The sequence below is a fragment of the Cavia porcellus genome, unplaced genomic scaffold, assembly GCF_034190915.1.
Source record: "Cavia porcellus strain 051 isolate PalLab524CR breed Dunkin Hartley unplaced genomic scaffold, mCavPor4.1 scaffold_28, whole genome shotgun sequence".
In the NCBI taxonomy this organism is placed as follows: Eukaryota; Metazoa; Chordata; class Mammalia; order Rodentia; family Caviidae; genus Cavia; species Cavia porcellus.
Window position 1 is genome coordinate 46639955 of NW_026947511.1, and position 19346 is coordinate 46659300.

The following is a 19346-nucleotide window of genomic DNA, read 5'->3' on the forward strand; positions in this document are numbered from 1 at the left end:
GTTGAGGTAGGAGCAGCAGAGAAATGGGTTTGAGGAGGGAGGGAGGGAGGGAGGGAAGGGGCCGCCAGGCGGGAGGCGCACGCCTGTGATCCCAGCACTCACTCAGGATGCTGAAGCAGGAGGCTCTCCACCTGGGCTTTCTGGGTCTCAGAAAAAGACAGACAGACACGCACGCACGCAGGTGAAGTCCAAGAGCCCAGGAGCCTGAAATCAAAGCAGGAGGAGAGGTGCAGGGAGCGGCAGAGACCAGGCCCGTGCCCCCGGTCACAGTGGGTCATGGTGTGGCACCCCTGGGCCTAGCTGGCCCCATGCAGTGCAGGGGGATGGAGGAGGACAGTCCTGGCTCCCAGTTTCCTTGGGCAGCAGCCACAGCCACAGTGACAGAGCCCAGCAGGGGCGTCGCTGTGATGACTGCAGAGGTGGCCGAAGCGCTGCGCTGTGCTGCTGGCTGTGTGCAGTTGGGGTGCTTCTCTCAGGGTCCTCGGGGAAGCTGCACTGAAGGTGCACAGTAGGTCTGGTTCCATCTGCCTCCGGGGGATCGAACCCAGGGCCTCCAGATGCCAGGCAGGGGCCTGAGCACTCAGCTACACCAAGAGCTCTTTTTTTTTTTTTTTTTTTTCCTTTTTTTTATCGGTACCGGGGATCGAACTCACGACTGCCTGCTTGCAAGGCAGGTGCTAATGCCGCTGAGCTAAATCCCCAGCCCCACCAAGAGCTCTTTTTAAAAAAGTTTTTTGAGACAGGGTCTTGCTATGTAGCCCAGGCTGGTCACAAACACACGGGGGTCCTCCTGCCTCAGCCTCCTGAGTGCTGGGGACACAGGGGTGCACCACCACGCCTCGCTCATCTTTTAAAGGAGCCTCAGATGGTTGCTTATGGGGCTGCCCTCCTCCACCGTGACCTCGTCCTAATGACATCGTCAGGGGCCACCCACGTGTCTAACTCAGGTGGCCTTATGAGGAATCGGGGTGGGGACTGTCACACATGTATTTTGGGAGGAGACACAGTCACCTGGTAACTGTGATCCCCATGGCTCCTGTCCAGGTCCCTGCAGGAAGTTTTTGTAGATGCAGGCAGATTCTCTCTAACAGCGTATTAGGACAGGCAGAGAAACCAGGATAGCGGAGCAGGTTTTGGGAAGGCTGCTAACACCGGAGGACTCACGCTGCCTAAGCTCTGGGTTTGTCGTGCAGCAAGGCTCAGAAGGGAAGAGTGCAGTATGGGCTCATGGAAGAGGCTGAGGCAGGAGCGTCTCGGCCACACCCTGTCTCAGAAGGGGCTGGGGATGTGGCTCATTGTGCAGGCCCTGGTTCAATACCCAAGACACAAAAATAAACTGGGGGAGCTGGTGTGGTGGCACGTGCCTATGAGCCCAGCACTCTGGAAGCTGAGGCAGGAAGATTGCTTTGATTTTGAGGCCAGCCTGGGCTACACAGCAAGGCCCTGTCTCAAGAAAGCAAACTAAATAAGACAAAAGCTCCCAAATCTCAAAAATGCTAAAATTAACTCAAAGTGAACCACAGATCAAAAAGTGAAATTTAGACCTATCATTTTTATTTCATTGTGCGTTCTCGGGGTACATAAGGATCACACTCAGCACGGGGGTTTGAGCCTGCACTTACCACCGTCGGCTTCCTTCCCTCCCACTCTCCTCCCCTGCCCCTCTGCAGAAGCTCCCTTTCCTCTCCCCCTCTTCCTTACTTTCTGTCCTCCCCTCCCCTCCCCTTCCCATTGGAACATTTTCTTCCCTTTATACATTTGAGTCCTTAGTTACACTTTCTGTTTTTCACAGAGGAATTTTTTTCTTTTGTCTTTTTGAGACAGGGTCTCACTGTGCAGTTCAGGCTGGCCTTGAGCTCACTTTGTAGCCCAGGCTGGTCTCGAACTTCCAGGGATCCTCCTGCCTCAGCCTCCGGAGAACTGAGATTACAGGTGTGCACCACTACAGCTGGCTCTGTTTTTCACAGAGAAACGACTGTATTTAAAGACCTGTCTCTGATATATTTTGCTTGAGAGTATTGTCTCACCAAGAATGGTGGTGCATACCTGTGATCCCAGTTTTCAGGAGGCTGAGGCAGGAGGGTTGCCTCAAATTGAGGGCCAGCATGGGATACATAGTGAGGCCTTGTCTCAAATAATAAACAGAAAGAAAGAAAGAAAAAGAAGAAACTTCTGTTCGTGATACATATTGACTATGTGATCTATTTTACATGCAGCCCAAGACAATTCCCCCTCAGTTAGTGTGACCCAGGCACCTAAGATGTTCAGCCTGGCCCAGCACAAGAGCCTAAAAGTGCAATTCCTTCTGACCCAGCGTCAGGATATTTGTGTGTGTTTGTGTGTGCTGGAGATTGCAAATGAGCTACATCCCCTGCCTTTTTTTGTGTGTGTGTGTATATATATATATACAAAAAAATTTGTATGTATATAAATAATTTGGGGAGGAGGCTGGGGATTTAGCTCAGTGGCATAAGCACCTGCCTGGCAAGTGTGAGGTCGTGAGTTCGATCCCCGGTACTGCAAAAAATAAGTAAATAATTTTTTGAGGCAGGGTCTTGCCATGCAGCCAAGGCCGGCCGTGAACTCACTGAACAGCCTCGGATGGACTCAAATTCACAGCAACCCTCCTGCGTGCTGGGATGATGCAGGCACCACCATGCCAGGCTAGTTTTTTATTTTGAGACAAGGTTTTGGTAAATTGCCCAGGCTGAGATCCAATTTGTGATCCTCCTGTCTCAGTTTCTCAGTGTGCTGGGATTATAGACGTTCTCCGCTTTGCCCTGCTAGTCAGAGACTCTTTGCTTTTTTGTTTTGTTTTGTTTTGTTTTTGTTGTTGTTTTTTGTCTTTTTGAGACAGGGTTTCACTCTGCAGTTCAGGCTGGCCTTGGACCCGCAGCGATCCTCCTGCCTCAGCCTCCCAAGTGCTGGGAGTGCAGGCGTGCACCACCATGCTCAGCCTCATTGTTTTGTTTCTCTGAGAGGGGGTCTCTGTGTAGGCCAGGCTGGCCTTGAACTTCATAGCAATCTTCCTGCCTCAGCCTCCTGAGGCATAGTTCTTTTTTTTTTTTTTTTTTTTTTTGGTCCTGGGACTGAACAGGTCCTTCACACTGAGCCGTATCCCCAGCCTTTTTGTTGTTTTTTATTTTCAGACAGAGCCTCGCTGGGTCATCAGACTGGGCTCAGATTCAGACCTTCCTGCCTCAGCTTCCCTGGGAGCTCAGTTTATAGGTATGCATCCCTGCGCATGTTTCATCTGGGCTTTCTGTAAATCACATCAGAATAAAACCTTATTCTCAAAGCGGGAGAGGCCTCTTTTATAGATTCAGGGTTCCAAACCTGAGATGAAGTAGACAAAAAGACTTCTGCCTGCTCCCAAGAACTGGGCCAGAAAAGAATTTCCCTCCTTGAAACACGAAGTTTCACTTTGTGACTTTATTTTCCTTCTTTATCCACTGCAGAGCCGAGGCTGGAACCCAGGGCCCAGATAGGACTCAAACATTTGGATGTTCCTAGCCGGCTCCGCGGCCCACGCCTGTCATCGCAGCGCCGGGGAGGAGGAGGCAGGAGGACTAACTTGAGTTTGAGGCCAGTCTGGACCACATGGAGACCCAGTCTCAAAGAGCAACCAAAGGGAATAGAGGGCGGCGGCCAGGCCTGTGCCCGGCAGCCGCAGGGGCGCCGGGACCCCACCTCCTGCCTGGGAGCTGGCCCTCAGCGGAGACTCTGTCCCCACCTCCCGGCCAGTTGCTTCTCCCTGTGCTGGGGACTGAACTCAGGGCCTCATCCCAGCACTGCGCCACATCCCAGCCAGTTTTTATTTTGAAGTCTGGCCCCAGAGTTACCCAGGTTGGCCCCAACCTGCCACGGTGCTGCTCTAGCCTCTGAGGAAGTGTTGACACTCCCTCAAGTCTGGCCAATTATTGGCCAAATATATACATTTATTGGCCAAAAATATATAGATATATTTGAACTTGCAGCAGTCCTCCTGCCTCAGTCTCCCGAGTGCTGGGGGTCCCAGGCATGCAACCACCATGTGCAGCCTATTTCTTTCTAACAGCTGGAAAGTGGATGTGATGGCTGGAGTACTCACGCTATTTTAGGCTGTGAGGCTGCAGCATTAGGAGATCGGGCCTGGGTGGGCACGGGTCACAGGCGTCTTGGGCAGGGCTGTGGGCTTCAAGGGCATCCCGAGGGTCCTGCTGGCCTGGCTGGAGGGAAGGTGGCCACACCGTGCTCTCTCCCCTGGGTGGCCCTGCACAGGGTAGGAGCTGGATGCCCACCCCAGTGTGGGACTGCAGCAGGGATGTGGCGCCCATGTCCCCACCTCCAGGAGGGGCCCAGTGCAAGCCCAGCCTTGCCGCCACCCCAGGGAGCTTGGGGCAGAGACTTCCAGTCTGACCTGGAGGAGTTGAGGTGACAGAGTCTGTATGCCCAGCCCTGACCCCATCTGGCCTACACTCGTCCAGCCCCAGGAGGAGACCTCGCTTCACAGTGAGGAAAGTCAGGCTGTTTGTCACAGGTGCTGGGCGTGGGACGCCAGCGCTGGTTCCTCGGGAGCCTCCACAGCATCTTCAAGGACTGAGGTTATTTTCAGCCTCCATCCCAGGGGACCAGCATACTCTTCCTTGTGGTCACAGGATGGCTGCCTGGCACCTGCTGTTGGCCTAAATCTGACAACATACAGCAGAAGAGGAAGGGAGGGACTTGTTATTATTATTACTATTTTATTTATTTATTTTTTTGGCAAAGGGCCTCGCTGTGGAGCCCAGGCTGTTACACAGTACCGTCCGCTTCGGGTCTCAGGATAGGTTTTCTTCAGTTTCACTTACAGAAGATGCACAGCCAGGTGTGGTGGTGCACCCCTGTAATCCCATGGCTCAAGAGGCTGAAGCAGGAGGATTGCCATGAGTTCAAGACCAGCCTGGGTTACATAGTGAGTTCAAGGCGGGCCTGAACTGCATAGTGAGCCCCTGTCTCAGAAAACAAGGGCTGGGGTTGGGGATTTAGCTCAGCGGCCTAAGCGCCTGCCTTGCAAGCAGGCAGTCGTGAGTTCAGTCCTCGGTACCGATTAAAAGGAAAAAGACAAAAACAAACAAACAAAAAAAAAACCCAAACAAGGGCTGGGGCTCAGCAGCACAAGTGCCTGCTTGACAAATGCAAAGTCATGAGTTGGATCCCCGGTACCAAAAACAAACAACAAAAACACATAAAAGAAAGAGAATCCCCTGTTGGGCACAAAGCCATTTGTGAGGGTCCCATTTCCCAGGCTCCCTTGCGGTTCAGGGGGTCACAGCACTGAATCCCGTGGATGCTGGCAGAAGCCCTGTGTGTCCCGTGGGGCAGGCTGGGGCTTATTTTGCCCCTTTCTCTTTCCTGCTGACAAAAGGCAGGTGCGAAGGCTGACATCAAGCAGCCGCCTTGGACCACGAGGAAGAGGCTGGTGGCCCCGAACGCTGTGACACACTCGCCCCCCGGGCCACCTGAAAGCCCACACAGCCTCTGAGAAGGGAAAAGTTACCATCTCGGGTTTTCGGACCACACCCAGGATCGGGGGGGGGGGGGCCTCTGGCCCTTGCCTCCCGCACACCAAGCTTCCACCTCCCCCGGAAGTCCCGCCCACTGCCTTTCTGCTCCTCTGGTACCCGGATGTTGCCCCCTACCGGGAATCTTCCCGGACCCTCGGTCTGCCCTGTCGCAGTCTGCACCCAGAGACCGCAGATGGTGAGCGTTTCATACCAGACAGCTTGGCTTTTCATTTTCGTTTTGCAGCACAGGGAACTGAACCCAGGGCCTCTGCACTGAGCTACATCCCCAGCTGTTTTTTATTTCAGGACAGGTTCTTGTTAAATTGACCAGACAGGGCTCAAATTTGTGATCCTCCTGCCTCAGCCTCCTGAGTGCTGGGCTTATGGCATGTGCTGCTCCATCTAGATGGCAGCTAATGTGTCTTACCACCCCTGCATACACCGTTAACTCCAGTAATAACCACAGTATGTTAATAATGGCTAATAAAGAGCATAGGAAAATCTTTCTTTTGTTGAGTTTCATATATATAATCACAGGAAAAAGAAAAAAAAATTTTTTTTCACCAGAGATTGAACTCACGACCTTTTGCTTGCCAGGTAGGCGTTTGTGCCGCTGAGCTAAATCCCCCGCAAATGTGGTACTTTTTAATTACATTAAGGCAGGTGTGGTGGTGCACTCCTGCAATCCCAGCACTTGGGAGGTCCAGGCAGACAGATTGCTTGGAATTCTAGGCCAGCCTGGGCTACAGAGTGAGTTCAAGGCCGGCCTGCGCTCGGCAGCGTGAGACCTGGTCTGAAAAACAGAACAAAAAATTCGGTCAAAGAATGTTTTCTATTTTGATGTGAAAACTTTTCTCTCACATGAAGCAACAGATATCTAAACGCTTACAGAAAATCTTAAACATAAGAAAATGTTTGGCAAAAAAAAAAACACGTTTGGCAGAAATTCAGAAAAAAACCCATTTCTCAAGAAATCCCAGAAATGACGCTACTGTCGGTGTCTCTTTGGGATTCACTGAGCAGCTTTTAAGCAGCTTCCGGGATGAAAACCAGTGTTGGGCTGAGGCAGGGCGCACTGTGTAGTCCAGGACAGCTTTGAATCCCTGTGTAGCCCGGCCTGGCCATGAGCGTACCGCGACCCTCCTGCCTCAGCCTCCCACATGCTGGGATTTCAGGCCTGTGCCACCACACCCGGCTCAGACCCACAGTTTAAATGCAGGATCTTTGGGGCCAGGCACTTACTTAGGACACCATGTCCCCAGGGACAGACACGATCACAGTCACCATATCTCCTGAGGGCTGCCGAGCTTCGAGACCTCCCAGTGGGTGTCAAGGGTAAGACACGTGTGTGACACTTGCGCACTTTTCTAAAGGTCACAGGCAGTGGTCATTCATTACTGAGGTCTTTGGGTGCCAGAGCCACCTGGGGAGCCCAGGCCCGGGTGCAGTTGGTTCTGGTTGTTTTCCAATTTTTTTTGTACCAGGAATCAAACTCAGGACCTTGCACTTGCCCTGCAAGCACCGCGTCTCCGAGCTGCATCCCCAGCCCTGTGTTTTCCAGTTTGTTCCTGAGGACACCTCGTGGTGACCCGCAGCTCTGCTGAGTTCACCCCGGGCCCTGACTCTGGTCCTCTCAGAGGCCTCTGGCAGTCACGTATAGCCAGAGAGTCCTGGGGCGTGTTTGCTGAATGAATACATGTGAAGGATTCATCAGGCAGCCACAGCTGCTGCAATCTGCCGCACATGTGGAATGACAGGCAGTGACAGGCAGGCCGTCACGCTCGAGGTCACTGCCAGCTCTCAAGCCTCCTCCGTCGCCTGCACTGAAATATCTGGCTCTTGGGCCTGTCTGGGAGGGCAGCATGCACCCCAACTCCGGGCGCCTGAGCCCGGCAGGAGCCCCAGACGTCGTGTTTCACGCCTTCCTCCCTCCTTCCCTTTCTCTGGAGACAGGGTCCCCGCTACGTAGCCCACACTGGCTTCGACTGTCCTGCCTCAGCCTCCCTCGTGCTGGGATCATAGACATGCGCCACCACGCCTGGCGCTGGGGTTTCTAATCCTCAAGAGGGTTCCCTGTGCGACAGCAGCTGGGTGACTCGCCATGGATGACACATCCTGGACAGTGGCACGGCCGGGTCCAGGGGTTGGGCTCTGGCCAGGTCCGGCTCCCAGAGGCCCGGATGCGCCGGCTCGGCCTCGCCGGGCGCGGGGTCTGGCGCCACCTCGCGGTCGAAGCTAGCATCGCCGCGCTGCAGGGAAAAGGGGCCGCAAGGTCTGACCTGGGGTGACTAGGGCCCTGCTGAGGCTGCCAGGAAGAGGACACTCAGGACCCTGAGCAGACGGGCTCCTGAGGCCCGGGAAGCCGGGGATGCGGCCACGGCTGAGGACAGCCTGCCCAGGACAGGGTCCCCGCGTGAGTGTTGGTGCTGGCCCTCTGTTCCTGTGGTGCCTTGGGTGCTGCCGGCCAGCTCGGTGGGCCTGCCACACCTCTAGGCCAGCACCTTGATGGAGTTGCCGGGGGCCTTGACCTGGGGACCCACGGAGCCCCGCACCACCCTAGACTTCAGCCGCTGGCCCGGTGGCCCTGAGGCCCAGGGCGGGGTAGGCAGCTCCTGCTCTGCAGGCCCCGGCAGCGCCCTGCCCTGTGTGACTTTGGGTGACCTCCCTGGGTGACACGCCCCCCCTCCCCGCACTCATGCACCCCCTGGATGTCACAGGGATGCAGCCCCGCCATACCTGTTCCATGTGCCCAGCGCCTGTCCCAGAACGTGGGACAGTGGAGTCCAGGAAGCGTCACACTAGGGTCAGTCACGTCCATGTCCTCGGGGCAGCTTCGATGACCTAGGGGGTCCCCAGCTCCACCACTCAGCTGACATGCTCTCACAGAAACACAGGTGCGAACTGGGCGACCACATGGAGAAGGGCAGAGCCATTTCTGCAGGGGTGGACAGGGTCAGCGTGCCCTGGGCACTTCCTGTGCGGCCAGGACGTGGCCTCTGTGACTGTGGTACTGTCCAGGATTGCTGGAGCTCTCGTTCAGCTGTGGCGTCTCCAGCTGGGGGGTCCTGGACCACAGGCCTGGCTTCTCTCTCTCTCGGACCTGATCCCTTTCGCACCTAACTGAGCTACCCGTGTTGCACCAGGAGGCCACGCAGTCCCAAGAGCCCAGAGGCCGGGTCCTGAGGATTCCCAAAGGCAAAGGGGACCAAGAGGCAGGTGGTGCAGGAACAGAGATAATCTTTCAGATCCAGGGCCGAACATGAACCTGCACCGTTGGGGCTGGGAATGGAGGGTACATGGCTTGGGCACCCCGGGTGGATGGCATCACGCCTCACTCACCAGTGGGGGACTACCAGCTCCACTCCCGAATTTAGACACAAGGTCTTGCTATTCCAGGCTGGCCTCGAGCTCAGGGTGCTCCTCCTGCCTCAGCCTCCCTAAGTACTGGGATGCCAGGGGGGTGCCTCCGAGGCTGGCCAAAGCCCCTGTCACAGTGGGTGTGGCTGGAGAGCTCTCCTGTCCTCAGAAGCCTGGGAACCAGGCTCGGGGTTGGAGCAGGGCGGCCACTTCTGCCTTGCGCTGGCTTCTCCCTGTGGGCTTCTGTCAGTTCTGGTTATGAAAGACTGGTTCAGCTGGGTCTGGTGGGGCGCACTTGTCATCTCAGCACTCAGGAGGCTGAGGCAGCAGGGTTGCCACGAATTCAAGGTCAGCCTGGGGGACACAGCAAGACCCTGCCTCAACAAACAAAACAACCAACCAAACAAAAGAGCCATACCGGCTTGGCTATCAGGCCTCGCCACAGCATTGAGGATGCTATCTGGGCAAGGGCCAGAGCTTTTTCCTGGAAATGCCACAGGCGGCCTGGGTGATGAATTTATCTGTAAGGATAATTTTTCCCTCCATGGACTCAGAAACCTCCTGCAGCCGGTCCAGAGATGCCTAGGGATTTCCCTGGCTGGGGAGTGACAGCTCAGAGCAGGGTGGCCAACCTGTAGCACAGGGTCCCGCAGAGTTTAGGGCCCTCGAGAAAACAGCCCTAAGGGGCTGGGGCTATAGCTCAGCGGCACAAGCGCCTGCCCAGCAGGCACGAGGCCGTGAGTTCGATTCCTACCATACAGGTCTGGAAATGCTTCCTGTTCCCATCTCCACCGTAAAACTGGCCCCACTGGGGGCCTCGCGCCAGAGCTGCCGCCTCTTCCCCAAGGCCACCGGCAGCCTGCAATACTGCCGCTGCCCGCTGGGGGGCAGGGGCTGCTCTAAAAGCTACATTGCGCCTTTCTAGGACAGTTCGTGTTTGGGGGAGCCCTCTACAGATGTGAATGTATTTATCAGACCCCTCTGTAAGGGACATAACACATGTTCGCGCGTGGGGCCGGATTCGCTCCCTACCTCCCGCAGGTTTCAGGTAGGGGGAGCGGGGAGGGATGAGGGGGCCCCCTAGAAGCCTTAGCGGTGAGCAGGCGGAGGAGCCTCCGCCCGGGAGGGACGGCAGGTTTGGTGGCCACAGGGACCTGTGGCCACCGCTGACACCACTGCAAACGCAGGGCAGGGCTGTCCTAGCCTTGGAGGTGGGGAACCCGGGCATCGACCACTCTCAGTGGCGTAAGGCAGTGTAGTGATCCCTACTTACCGCAGACGCCATGTAGTGGGCCGGTGACCGCATCGGCGTGGACGCCCGCCTGAGGGCTGTTACTGCATGAGGAGGAGACCTGGCGCGGAAGCGCAGCCCGGTGGGTTCTCCGGAGTGTTGTGTGGAGCCGGGGGTTCTCCCGGGGAAGCTCGTCACGGTGGCGCCCTGATACGGATTCAGCTGTTCTCCTCCTTGGAGGAGCTCCAGACCTCACTGTCGCTGAGGCTGGCTGTGGTACTTTTCAGGGGCGCCCTGCTCCTTACTGTGAGCGTTGCCTCCTGGCTGCAGTGCAGAACCCTCGGCCTGCTGGCACAGCTCCTTCACCCCGCTGCCATGGGCTTTCTGGCTTCCACTGCTGACCTTTGGACCTTCCCAGCACAGATCCCTGGGATAGACGTTCATGGGTCATTGTCATGGGCTCTCGGTCTTCAGCTGGACTCTTGCAGGACATTGCTGCAGGATCCAGGCCCTCGGCTGGATTCTCTGGGTCTTTAATGTGTGGACAGGTTTCCTGCGCTTTCTTGTATTTAACTCTAGGGGACCGTCATAAATAATAGTGTAAATCCCATACAGCACTCCATTCCTCCTCTTCCAGGGGGAAGTGAGGGAGGAGGGGAGACAGAAAAAGATTAAGCAGTTCTTTAGGGCTTGAGGGTCCAAAAGCCCCCGGTGCTTAGGGATCTTGAGGCTTCCCATTCTGAGCAGGACAAGGGGAGAGGAGCTTCCCTCCAGTCCCGCAGGAGTCCCCGTGCCGGCCTGAGCACTTGTTTACTGGACAGGCGGAAGGTGGCTGGACGGGATGACCCACTTTCACCGGTGCTCTCCTGGTTTACATGAAACACTGGGACTGCACTGCCGCCTTAGACAGGGAGACCTGAGCTGGGCCCTGTGCTGGCCAGCCGGCCAGGAAGGGATTCTGCCAAAAGGCAGAGCCTCCAGCCTGGGTAGCTTGATGAATCATTAAAGGGTTTTACGGTGTTTTTGTAACTTCCTTTAGAGAAAGGGGAGCGTTCAAAGGAGGGCGTGATACCACTTTCTAATGGCAGTGACCTCTGCGAAGGGCGAGTCCCAAACCCATCCCCCTGCCTCCGTGTGCCCCCATCACAGTGTCCCAGTGGCCTCTTGTAATAATTACATTGTTGGTGACATTTAGATCAGTGTCTCTGGCTGTGCTCCCCTCTCCTCCTCCCCAGCAGCGAGCCAGCTAGCAGCTCACACTTCCTCCTTCAGGGAGAGGCCAGAAGGTCCAAACACCACTTCACAGCTGATAGGAGAACCCGAAGATGGGCCCTGCAGGGCCCCACCTTGGGGCGGGGTGGCCGGGGACAGCTCCGCCCAAGTACACAGTAAATCCCATACATATGGTGACATTCACCAGAGGTGGGACTTCCTCACAAAAGGCCAGGTGACCATCAAAGACCACCATGCATAAAAAGGGTCAAAAAGCTCCCACTCCTTTAAACCATCCTGCTTGCAAGGGGACAGAAAAGCAATCTGTGACAGACGGGTGCCAACAACGGTGAATGATCTCGGGACTTCCCAAACAAGCAATCACGCCATTAAAGCAATGTTTCCTCAGGAAGCTGTAGGCAGACAGGCAGTGTTTTAATGTGAGCCAGAAGGGAGAAGAGAAATTTACAGTCCCTGAATGTGGTCTTCCCGCCTCCTAGCCACCCCAGAGGGGACCCCAGATGGCACAGAGGAGCAAGCCCCCACACTGGCCTGTTAGATGTGCTGAGCGCCCGTCTCAGCACCTAGCAGGGGAAGAGGAAGAAGCCAGGGGTTCCAGAAGTGGGTCACTGTGAAGCTCTGAGTCTAGGGGTTTTTATGTGGTAAATCACATCCCAGGTTACCTGGGGTCGGACTGCAGTTGACCTATGGTCCCCAAGCTTGCTCACTTAGTTAATGTTGCTCTCATAGAAACCCAGGGTGGGCCAGGGTCAGTGCCACCCTCCACCACAGGCCTGGTTTGTCTCGTATGTTGGGCCTGGTCCTTTGTCACTCCTGATACCTGCACCTAATATTTTGTGTTGTTTTGTTTTGTGACTGGTCTCACTGTGTAGCCCAGGCTGGCTTTGAACTTGCAGTGACCCTTCCTGCCTCAGCCTCCCGAGTGCTAGCACACACCACCATGCCTGGCATCTCTAGTCTTTTTTTTTTTCTTCCCCCAAAGAAAGATAAAATTATCAGTTATCAGAAGGGCTGTACTGTTTGGGGTTCTAGGAACAGAATGAGTAGAAAATACAAGTGTCATTATACACGGGGATTTATTAGTTGGCCTCACAGGATCAGAGGCAGCACAGTGCACGATGGCTGTCTGCGTGCTGAAGGGAGAAGCTCCAGGAGCCGCTTGGCCCAAGGACTGGATCAGCGACGCAGCACTGGTCCGAGGTCTGAAAGCCGATGGAATCTCTGTGTGCGTTTGTAGGGAAAGCTGAAGAAGCTGGGGACTGATGTACAAAGTCAACAGCAGCAAAGGACGCACTGGCTCACGCTGACTGGCACTCTTTAAAAACGCCCTTACATCCAACTTCTTTCCCTTTTTATTACATTCAGGGTGCAAGCCTATTGGCTGGAACTGCCCACAGCCCGGTGAGGTCCTCCATTTGCTAGCCTATGTGTCAATCATCCACATCCAGACACATCCAGAACTGTGCTTTTCTCATTTGCTAAGGGTCTATTAATTAAGCCTGTCAGGTTGACATAAAATTGATAGTCACAATCCATCCTTTGTCAACTTGACAATCATCTCTTTAAATCATATAACTTACAAATCCAACAGCAATTTCATAAATACATCTCACATGCTATGACAAACAGAAATGCACCAATTTCCTCTCGAGCATGAAAAGCAAAGTTTTCCTTTGGGTGATGCTCACTTCTCCCGACATTTGATAAATATTGAATGGAGATTTTAACAATCAACAAAGAAAACCCAGACATTTGCTTGTGTCTGTGTGCCCAGTGTATTAACAAAATTGGAAAGAAACATCCATGACAGTTCTAACTCTGGTTTCTGCCATTGCTCAGGTGTTTACGACGACGTCCTCCTGTCCCCAATTGTTTCCCTGGCCTTCTAGCATCTCAGCAGTTCTCAGTCAGCTCCCTGCAGCGATGAGCGACACCTGCGCTTCTAGTTCTGGACTCTGTCATCCCGCTAGGCCAGGGGTGTCCTAGTGTCCTATAACCTAGATGACAGGGCACGGCGATACTAGGGGGCGCTCCAATGGATCTTGCACGCGGAACACACCCTTCTTGTGCTGCTCATAGCCCACACACTTACCACCTGGGGTCGCTTCATCCCTCGTGTGTGTGTGTGTGTGTGTGTGTGTGTGTGTGTGTGTGTGTGAGAGAGAGAGAGAGAGAGAGAGAGAGAGTATCTTTTGAGACAGGGTCTCGCTATGTAGTTCAGGCTGGGCTTGGGCCCCCTTTGTAGCCCGGGCTGATCCTGAAATTGCAACGATCCTCCTGTCTCAGCCTCCTGAGAGCTGGGATTACAGGCGTCCGCCACCAAGCCCGGCTGCTTCATCCTTCTGACTGAGGGGTTCCTCACCCCCTGGCTCCCGGCTCAGTTCCGTGTAAACACTGGGCAGTGGCCCACAACCTGGCCCTGGCCCACCCTGAGCTCTTTCTCTGCCTCTGTCTCCGCCTCTCTCCCCACATCAGCGACAAGTACAGCCCTGGTGCCACAATGCTAGCGGCAGAAAGCCCCTTACATCCTTTAATCATCTCCCGCTCTCTTTAAACCGTCCCGCGTGGCTTCTGCGGCTCCAACTAAAGACCCGCTATTAGCAGTGATCCCCGGCGGCACCCCGCTGCCACCCGCCCGCCCCCTGCAGCCACCGAGCCCAGGCGCAGCAGGACTCCCCCCCCCCGCCCCACGTGACCAGAAACCCGTCCTCACGTGACCCACGATGCCCAATCAGAGCCCTTCCCTGGGATCTGGGCTCGCGGCCGGAAGAGGCTGCTTCTCCGGGGCGGCTGCGGGCGGCGGCTGAGCGGAGCTGCGGAGGGCGCGGGGAGGCGGGAGGCCGTGCGGTCGCGCAGCCTCTGTCGCCTGTGGTCTGTGTGCGCCAGACGCCTCCCAGGTTTGCTGCTCAGATTTCTCTCTCTGTTTTGGTGCCGGGACGGAACCCGCGGCCTCCCGCGTGCCTGGCACCTGCTGCGCCGGCGAGCGCCCCGCCGAGCTCCTCCGGCTTTTGCAGCCTCCTCTCATGGAGGGAGGCGACAGATGGTTACTGCTCTGTTTTCTGCCGCTCTGCATACTTAAAATGGTTCTTATCTATGTATTAAAAAAAATAAAGGTATTACTAAAAGCCTGTCCCCTGACTGGCTTTTGTGAAACGCTCCCCACACCGGAACCGGGCTGTTGGGGACCCCCAGCGTGCCCACCCTGCTGGCACCAGGACTCCTGCCTGGCCTCCAAGGCCAGCCTGGGTTGTGCAGTGGCAAAGAGATCGGCAGTGGCTTTGGAGCCCTGGCCCCCTCTGTCCTGGGCTGTGATCTTTCCGTGTCTGTGGCTCTCGCGCTGTGTTTCTCGGTCTCTGTCTGTCTCTGTCTTTTTATTAGTGCTGGAGATTGAACCCAGGGCTGTCCCACTGAGCTGCCCCTCAGGCCTTTTTTTTTTTTTTTTTTTTGAGATAAGTTCTCATCAAGCTGCCCGGTCTGGGTTTGAACTCTGGAGTGACCTACTTCAGCCTGCCCAGCAGCTAGTGTGCCAGGAGTGCCCCACAGTGCCCAGGGGCCTGTAATGTTTGAGAAGCTGCATCAGTCAGCTTGCTGTTTCCACAGCCTGGCACTGAACCAGTAAGAAATGTGTTTGGCCAGCTGGCTACCTGTGGGCAGCGCACCCCTACAATCCCAGCACTGGGAGGCTGAGGCAGGAGGGTTGCATGTTTGAACTCAGTCCATGCAACTTAGTGACCTGCCCCAAAATTAGTAAAGAGCTCTCTCAGAATTAAAAATACCAAAATGTTCGATCCCTGGTACTGATAAAAACGAAAAAGACCAAAAAAACAAAACAAAACAAAACAAAACAAAACAAAAAAACCAAAATGATTTTGGGATGTAGCTCAGTGTGTAGACTCTGGGTTCAATCCACATTACTGAAAAAAAAGGTGGTATTTATTTAGTTTTTTTTTTGAGACAGACTTTCCCTATGTAGTCCATGCTGGCCTCAAACTCACTGTGTAGGTCAGGCAGGCCTTGAGCTCATGGAGATGCTCCTGCCTCAGTCTCTCAAGTACTGGGAATTGAGACCTTTTTTAGCACATCTAGCAGTTCAGCAGCTTCCAACAGGGCCCAGCAGGGAGCCTGCCACCTGCAGTGTCTGCAGTAGGGGCTGGATGGGGCCAGTCTGCATCTGAAAGTGGTGGGCTGGGGAGGACAGAGGTGCCATTAGAATGACCATGCTGTGCAGCTGCTGTGTTAGGGCCCCGGGGAGCTGGGCTGGCTCTCAGGGCTTGGTGACAGTGTGCCCTCCCTCTGCATGTCCACCTGGGAAGCTGCACCCTAGATCATGACCTAGGGCCATGTCCCCCACAAGGCCTGGCTGAGGAACAGGACAGCTATGACTCTGCCTGCCCCACTCTCCCTTGGTGGCCTGTGGGCCATGCCTGGAGGACAGGCAGGAGCCCAGCCAGTGCAGGACACAGCAGGGTGGCTGGGGGCAAAGCTGAGGCCAGCGGATGGAGCCAGGCCCCTGCTGAGGAGCTCAGGGCTCCCATGAGGCCAGGCCTGTTTTTGGCACTTCCAGGCAGGACAGCTCTTTTTCTGGGGCATGTCTTCCTTATCTGTGCTTTTCTTTTCTTTTTAAAATTTTCTTTGTTTGTTTTTTGGGACAGGGTCTCACTATGCAGTTCAGGCTGGTCCTGAACTCCAAGTGACCCTCCTGCCTCCACTCCTGAGAGCCGGGATCACAGGCCTGCGCCACCACACCCAGCTTGGTTCTCTTTTCCTTCTTTAGTTCTGTAGACTGAGCCCCAACCTTCTGCACTGAGCCTCTCCCCCTGCCCCCGTTTATTGGTTCATTTTTATTTTGAGATGGAGTCTTGGAGACAACCTTCGCAGGCCTCAGTTTCTCGAATGGGCTCTCACCAGGAGTAAATGGAGTCACCCAGACTGGGACACGGTGGTGCCCAGCAGGTGGCAGATGCCTCTTCCTGCTCCTGACTCCAGACTGCACTGTTCCCTGAAGCTTCCCAGGCCCTTGTTGGGGAGGAAAGGTTGGAAGGAGAAAACAAAGGCCTGGCCATCAGAGGGGTGCCACAGCAGCTGGGCCTGTAGTTGGTCCCAGCACTCAGGAGGCTGTGGCAGGAGGATCGCTATGAGTTCGAGGCCTTTCTGGGGTACACAGTGAGTTCAAGGGCAGCCTGAACTGCATAGGGAGACCCTGTTCCAAAAACAAAAACAAAAATAAAAGCAAAACAAAAACCGGTGTCGCGGCGCCCTCTGCTGGCCAGTAGGGTTAGCGTCCGAGCGGCAGCCACCGTGGGCGGCCCCAACCCAGGCTGCAGGTGGTGGTGAGGAGGCGGCTGGTCTGTGGAGTCTTCATCCTGGTCAGAGCGACTGCTCACAGGGTACGGGGCCCAAGTCCTTCCCAGTGGGGGTTTAGGGGCTGGGATCCTCGGGGGCCGGGGATTTAGCTCAGTGGCACAATTGACTGCTGGGCAAGCATGAGGCTGTGAGTTCGATCCCTGGTATCAAGCAAAACCAAAACCAAAAGGAACCGGGATCCACCGTCGATCCCTCTCTTACGGGGGCGTGGGGGGGGAGCAGCAAGGGTTAGAACTCAGGTGCTGCTGGAGGCTTCTGGGCAGGACCCCTGGGCCCCCCGTGGCCCCCCAGGGCTTGAGAGTGCAGGAGTGACCCCCACCCATCATAGCGTGCTGGGTCTCTCCCAGGAGCCTGGCGCACGAGTGGAGCACGCACAGGGACAAGGCGACAGGGGATTCAGCAACCCTGCGGTTCCTACCATTGCATGGATGGGAGAATAGTGCAAGGCGCATGCTTACTCCCTCGTGACTGCATCGCGGTTCTGTTTTTTTTTTTTTTAATTTTTATTTTCTTTTGAGACAGGACCTTGCTATATAGCCCAGGCTGATCTTGAACTTAAAGCAATCCTCCTGCCTCAGCCTCCTGAGTTCTGGGGTTACAGGCTAGCTGTACCACATTTTGTGCTGTCTCTGCTTGCACACACACGTGCATGCTTGCACACGCGCACATTTCCCCCCGAATTTCTTTTTCTTGAGGCAGGATCTGGCTGTGTTCCCCAGGCTGACCTCTAACTCCTGCCTCAGTCTCCTGGGTGCTGCGATTACAAGTGTGGCCACTGCGCCAGCTGGAAGCTCCGGGTTTGAAATAACATTCTTGGGGGAGGGGAGCAGCCTCTGTCCCCGCTCTGCACTGCTCCCCGGTCCCCAGTGCTGGGGACAGGACTAATCCTAGAAATGTCCTGTGGATGACAAGGACATGTCATGTGAGTGACACCCTGGCTCTGCAGCGTGCAGCTCTGTTTTGCAGGGGCAAGAGGACCCGGAGGTTCCGGGTGACTCCCTCTGCGAAGCCCGGGCGGGCTCAGCACCTCCAGGGCTGTGCTCAGGACAGAGGCCAGCCTCACACGCTGTGCACCCGGGTCGCTGTGTGTGTGTGTGTGTGTGTGTGTGTGTGTGTGGCCCCTCCCGCCCCTGCGCGCCCCCCAGTCAGCAGTGGAGCAGGTAAGCCGCACATACCAGTGCGAGAGCGCCGCATGCAGTGAGGCGTCTTACCACCAGGTGGCGCTGCCGGCCCGCGGTGGGGAGCGCAGGGCTCTTTGAAAGGCGATTTGGGGTGGCTTTGTGGATCTGGGGGCTCTGGGGCCTTATGTTCTGGGGGCCAGCAGGAGCCTGCAGACCAGCTCAGGTGCAGGTAGAGAGCTGGAGGAGGCAGACTGCTGACTGGATGCCTGGGATTCCGGATGCTGAGGCTGGGGCAGGGGTCTGAGGAGGGTTTAGGGTAAGGACTGAAGGGGACTGGGGCACAGAGCCGTTGTTGGCGTGGCCCAACTGGAGGGCAAGATAGCTGGCCAGGAGGAGCACCTGTGTGCTCCTGGGTCCTGGGCATCACCCATCCTTGCCCAGTGAGGAAACCGAGGCTGGCAGAGCAGGTAGCCAGGCCTCTGTCACTACAGGGCCTGCAGGTGAGAGGTGCTGGCCTGGGGCTTGTGATCCTCCTGCCTCAGCCTCCTGAGTATCTGGGAATGCAGGCCTGTGCACCACTGGGCCTGGTGCCACATGGTGTCCTTCCTGCCTCTTGGCATGCACTCTTGGGCCTCGGGTCCCCAGGCCTCCTGCCACACTCAGGCACCGAGATGGAGCAATGCTAGGCTCCTGGGCCTCGGTTGTGGTCTGTAGCCGGGGGACAGTGTGGTTCCCGCAGCAGGTGCTCAGGGAGCTCAGGGAGCTCAGGTTTGGGGTGTGGGGATGGGCCAGGGGCCCAGGGCCTGCAGCAGGCTCCATTATTGGCTCCGTCCTCCTGGAATCAGTGGGGACACTGGCCCCTGTCACCGGGCTGTCGAGGGACCGGCTGTGCTTGTCTGCTCCTTAGACACCTGGCCACCCCGCAGCAAGCTCCCGGCCCACCTGCCCCGCCTGCCTATCCTCCGCATCTGGGGGCCTTGTACCCCACTCCAGCTGGCTGGGAGTCTATTAATATTTCAGTTTGATGAATTAAAGATTCTTTTCTACCTCCTCCTCCTGCTGTCCCAGGAGGGAATTAACAGTGCATCTGATCCAATCAAACACCATTAAGATGCAGCCCACGAGGGCAGGCGCTGGCGCGGCTCCTCCTCCTCCTCCAGCTCCACTGCTTTGTCCTCTTTGGGGGTCTGCAGAGGCGGAGCCGCAGGGGAGGGGCGGGGAGACAGCTCAGCAGCTGTTTGCCAACTCACTGCTGCCTGAAGGCAGCGGATGCTGGGTGACGGATACCAGGGGGCAGTGCCGCTGTGACCCCAGGCCGCTCCCCACTATGGCCAGTCTTCTCTGGGTCAGTCCCGCCTCCCTGGCTCCTGGGGTGGGCAGCCAGAGCCAACCCAAGACAGAGGGATGCTCTTCCAGGCTCCACGACATGCCCGGTCCCTGTCTCTGTCCCTGTCCATGCCCCCTCCCCACCTCCTCCCCTTGCTGCCAGCCAGGTGGCATCACCTGTCACTGGCT

At 56.1% G+C, this 19346-nt stretch overlaps 2 long non-coding RNA genes across 4 annotated transcripts; one reads left to right on the top strand and one right to left on the bottom strand.

The window, feature by feature from the left end:
* Nucleotides 1-50: 50 nt before the first annotated feature.
* On the bottom strand, nt 51-10529 carry LOC134473724 (uncharacterized). 3 transcript variants are annotated; one of them, XR_010044136.1, is made up of 4 exons: nt 10156-10524; nt 8262-9236; nt 4091-4670; nt 51-204 (listed from the first exon to the last, which is right to left on the bottom strand). It is a non-coding gene; the product is annotated as an uncharacterized LOC134473724 (long non-coding RNA). The 3 variants fall into 3 exon arrangements; XR_010044137.1 differs by lacking the exon at nt 51-204 and having other exon boundaries at nt 3418-4670; nt 8262-8460; nt 8865-9236; nt 10156-10528; XR_010044135.1 differs by lacking the exon at nt 51-204 and having other exon boundaries at nt 3418-4670; nt 10156-10529.
* LOC134473725 (uncharacterized) lies at nt 648-3630 on the top strand. The gene is made up of 2 exons (XR_010044138.1): nt 648-3228; nt 3459-3630. It is a non-coding gene; the product is annotated as an uncharacterized LOC134473725 (long non-coding RNA).
* Nucleotides 10530-19346: the final 8817 nt, after the last annotated feature.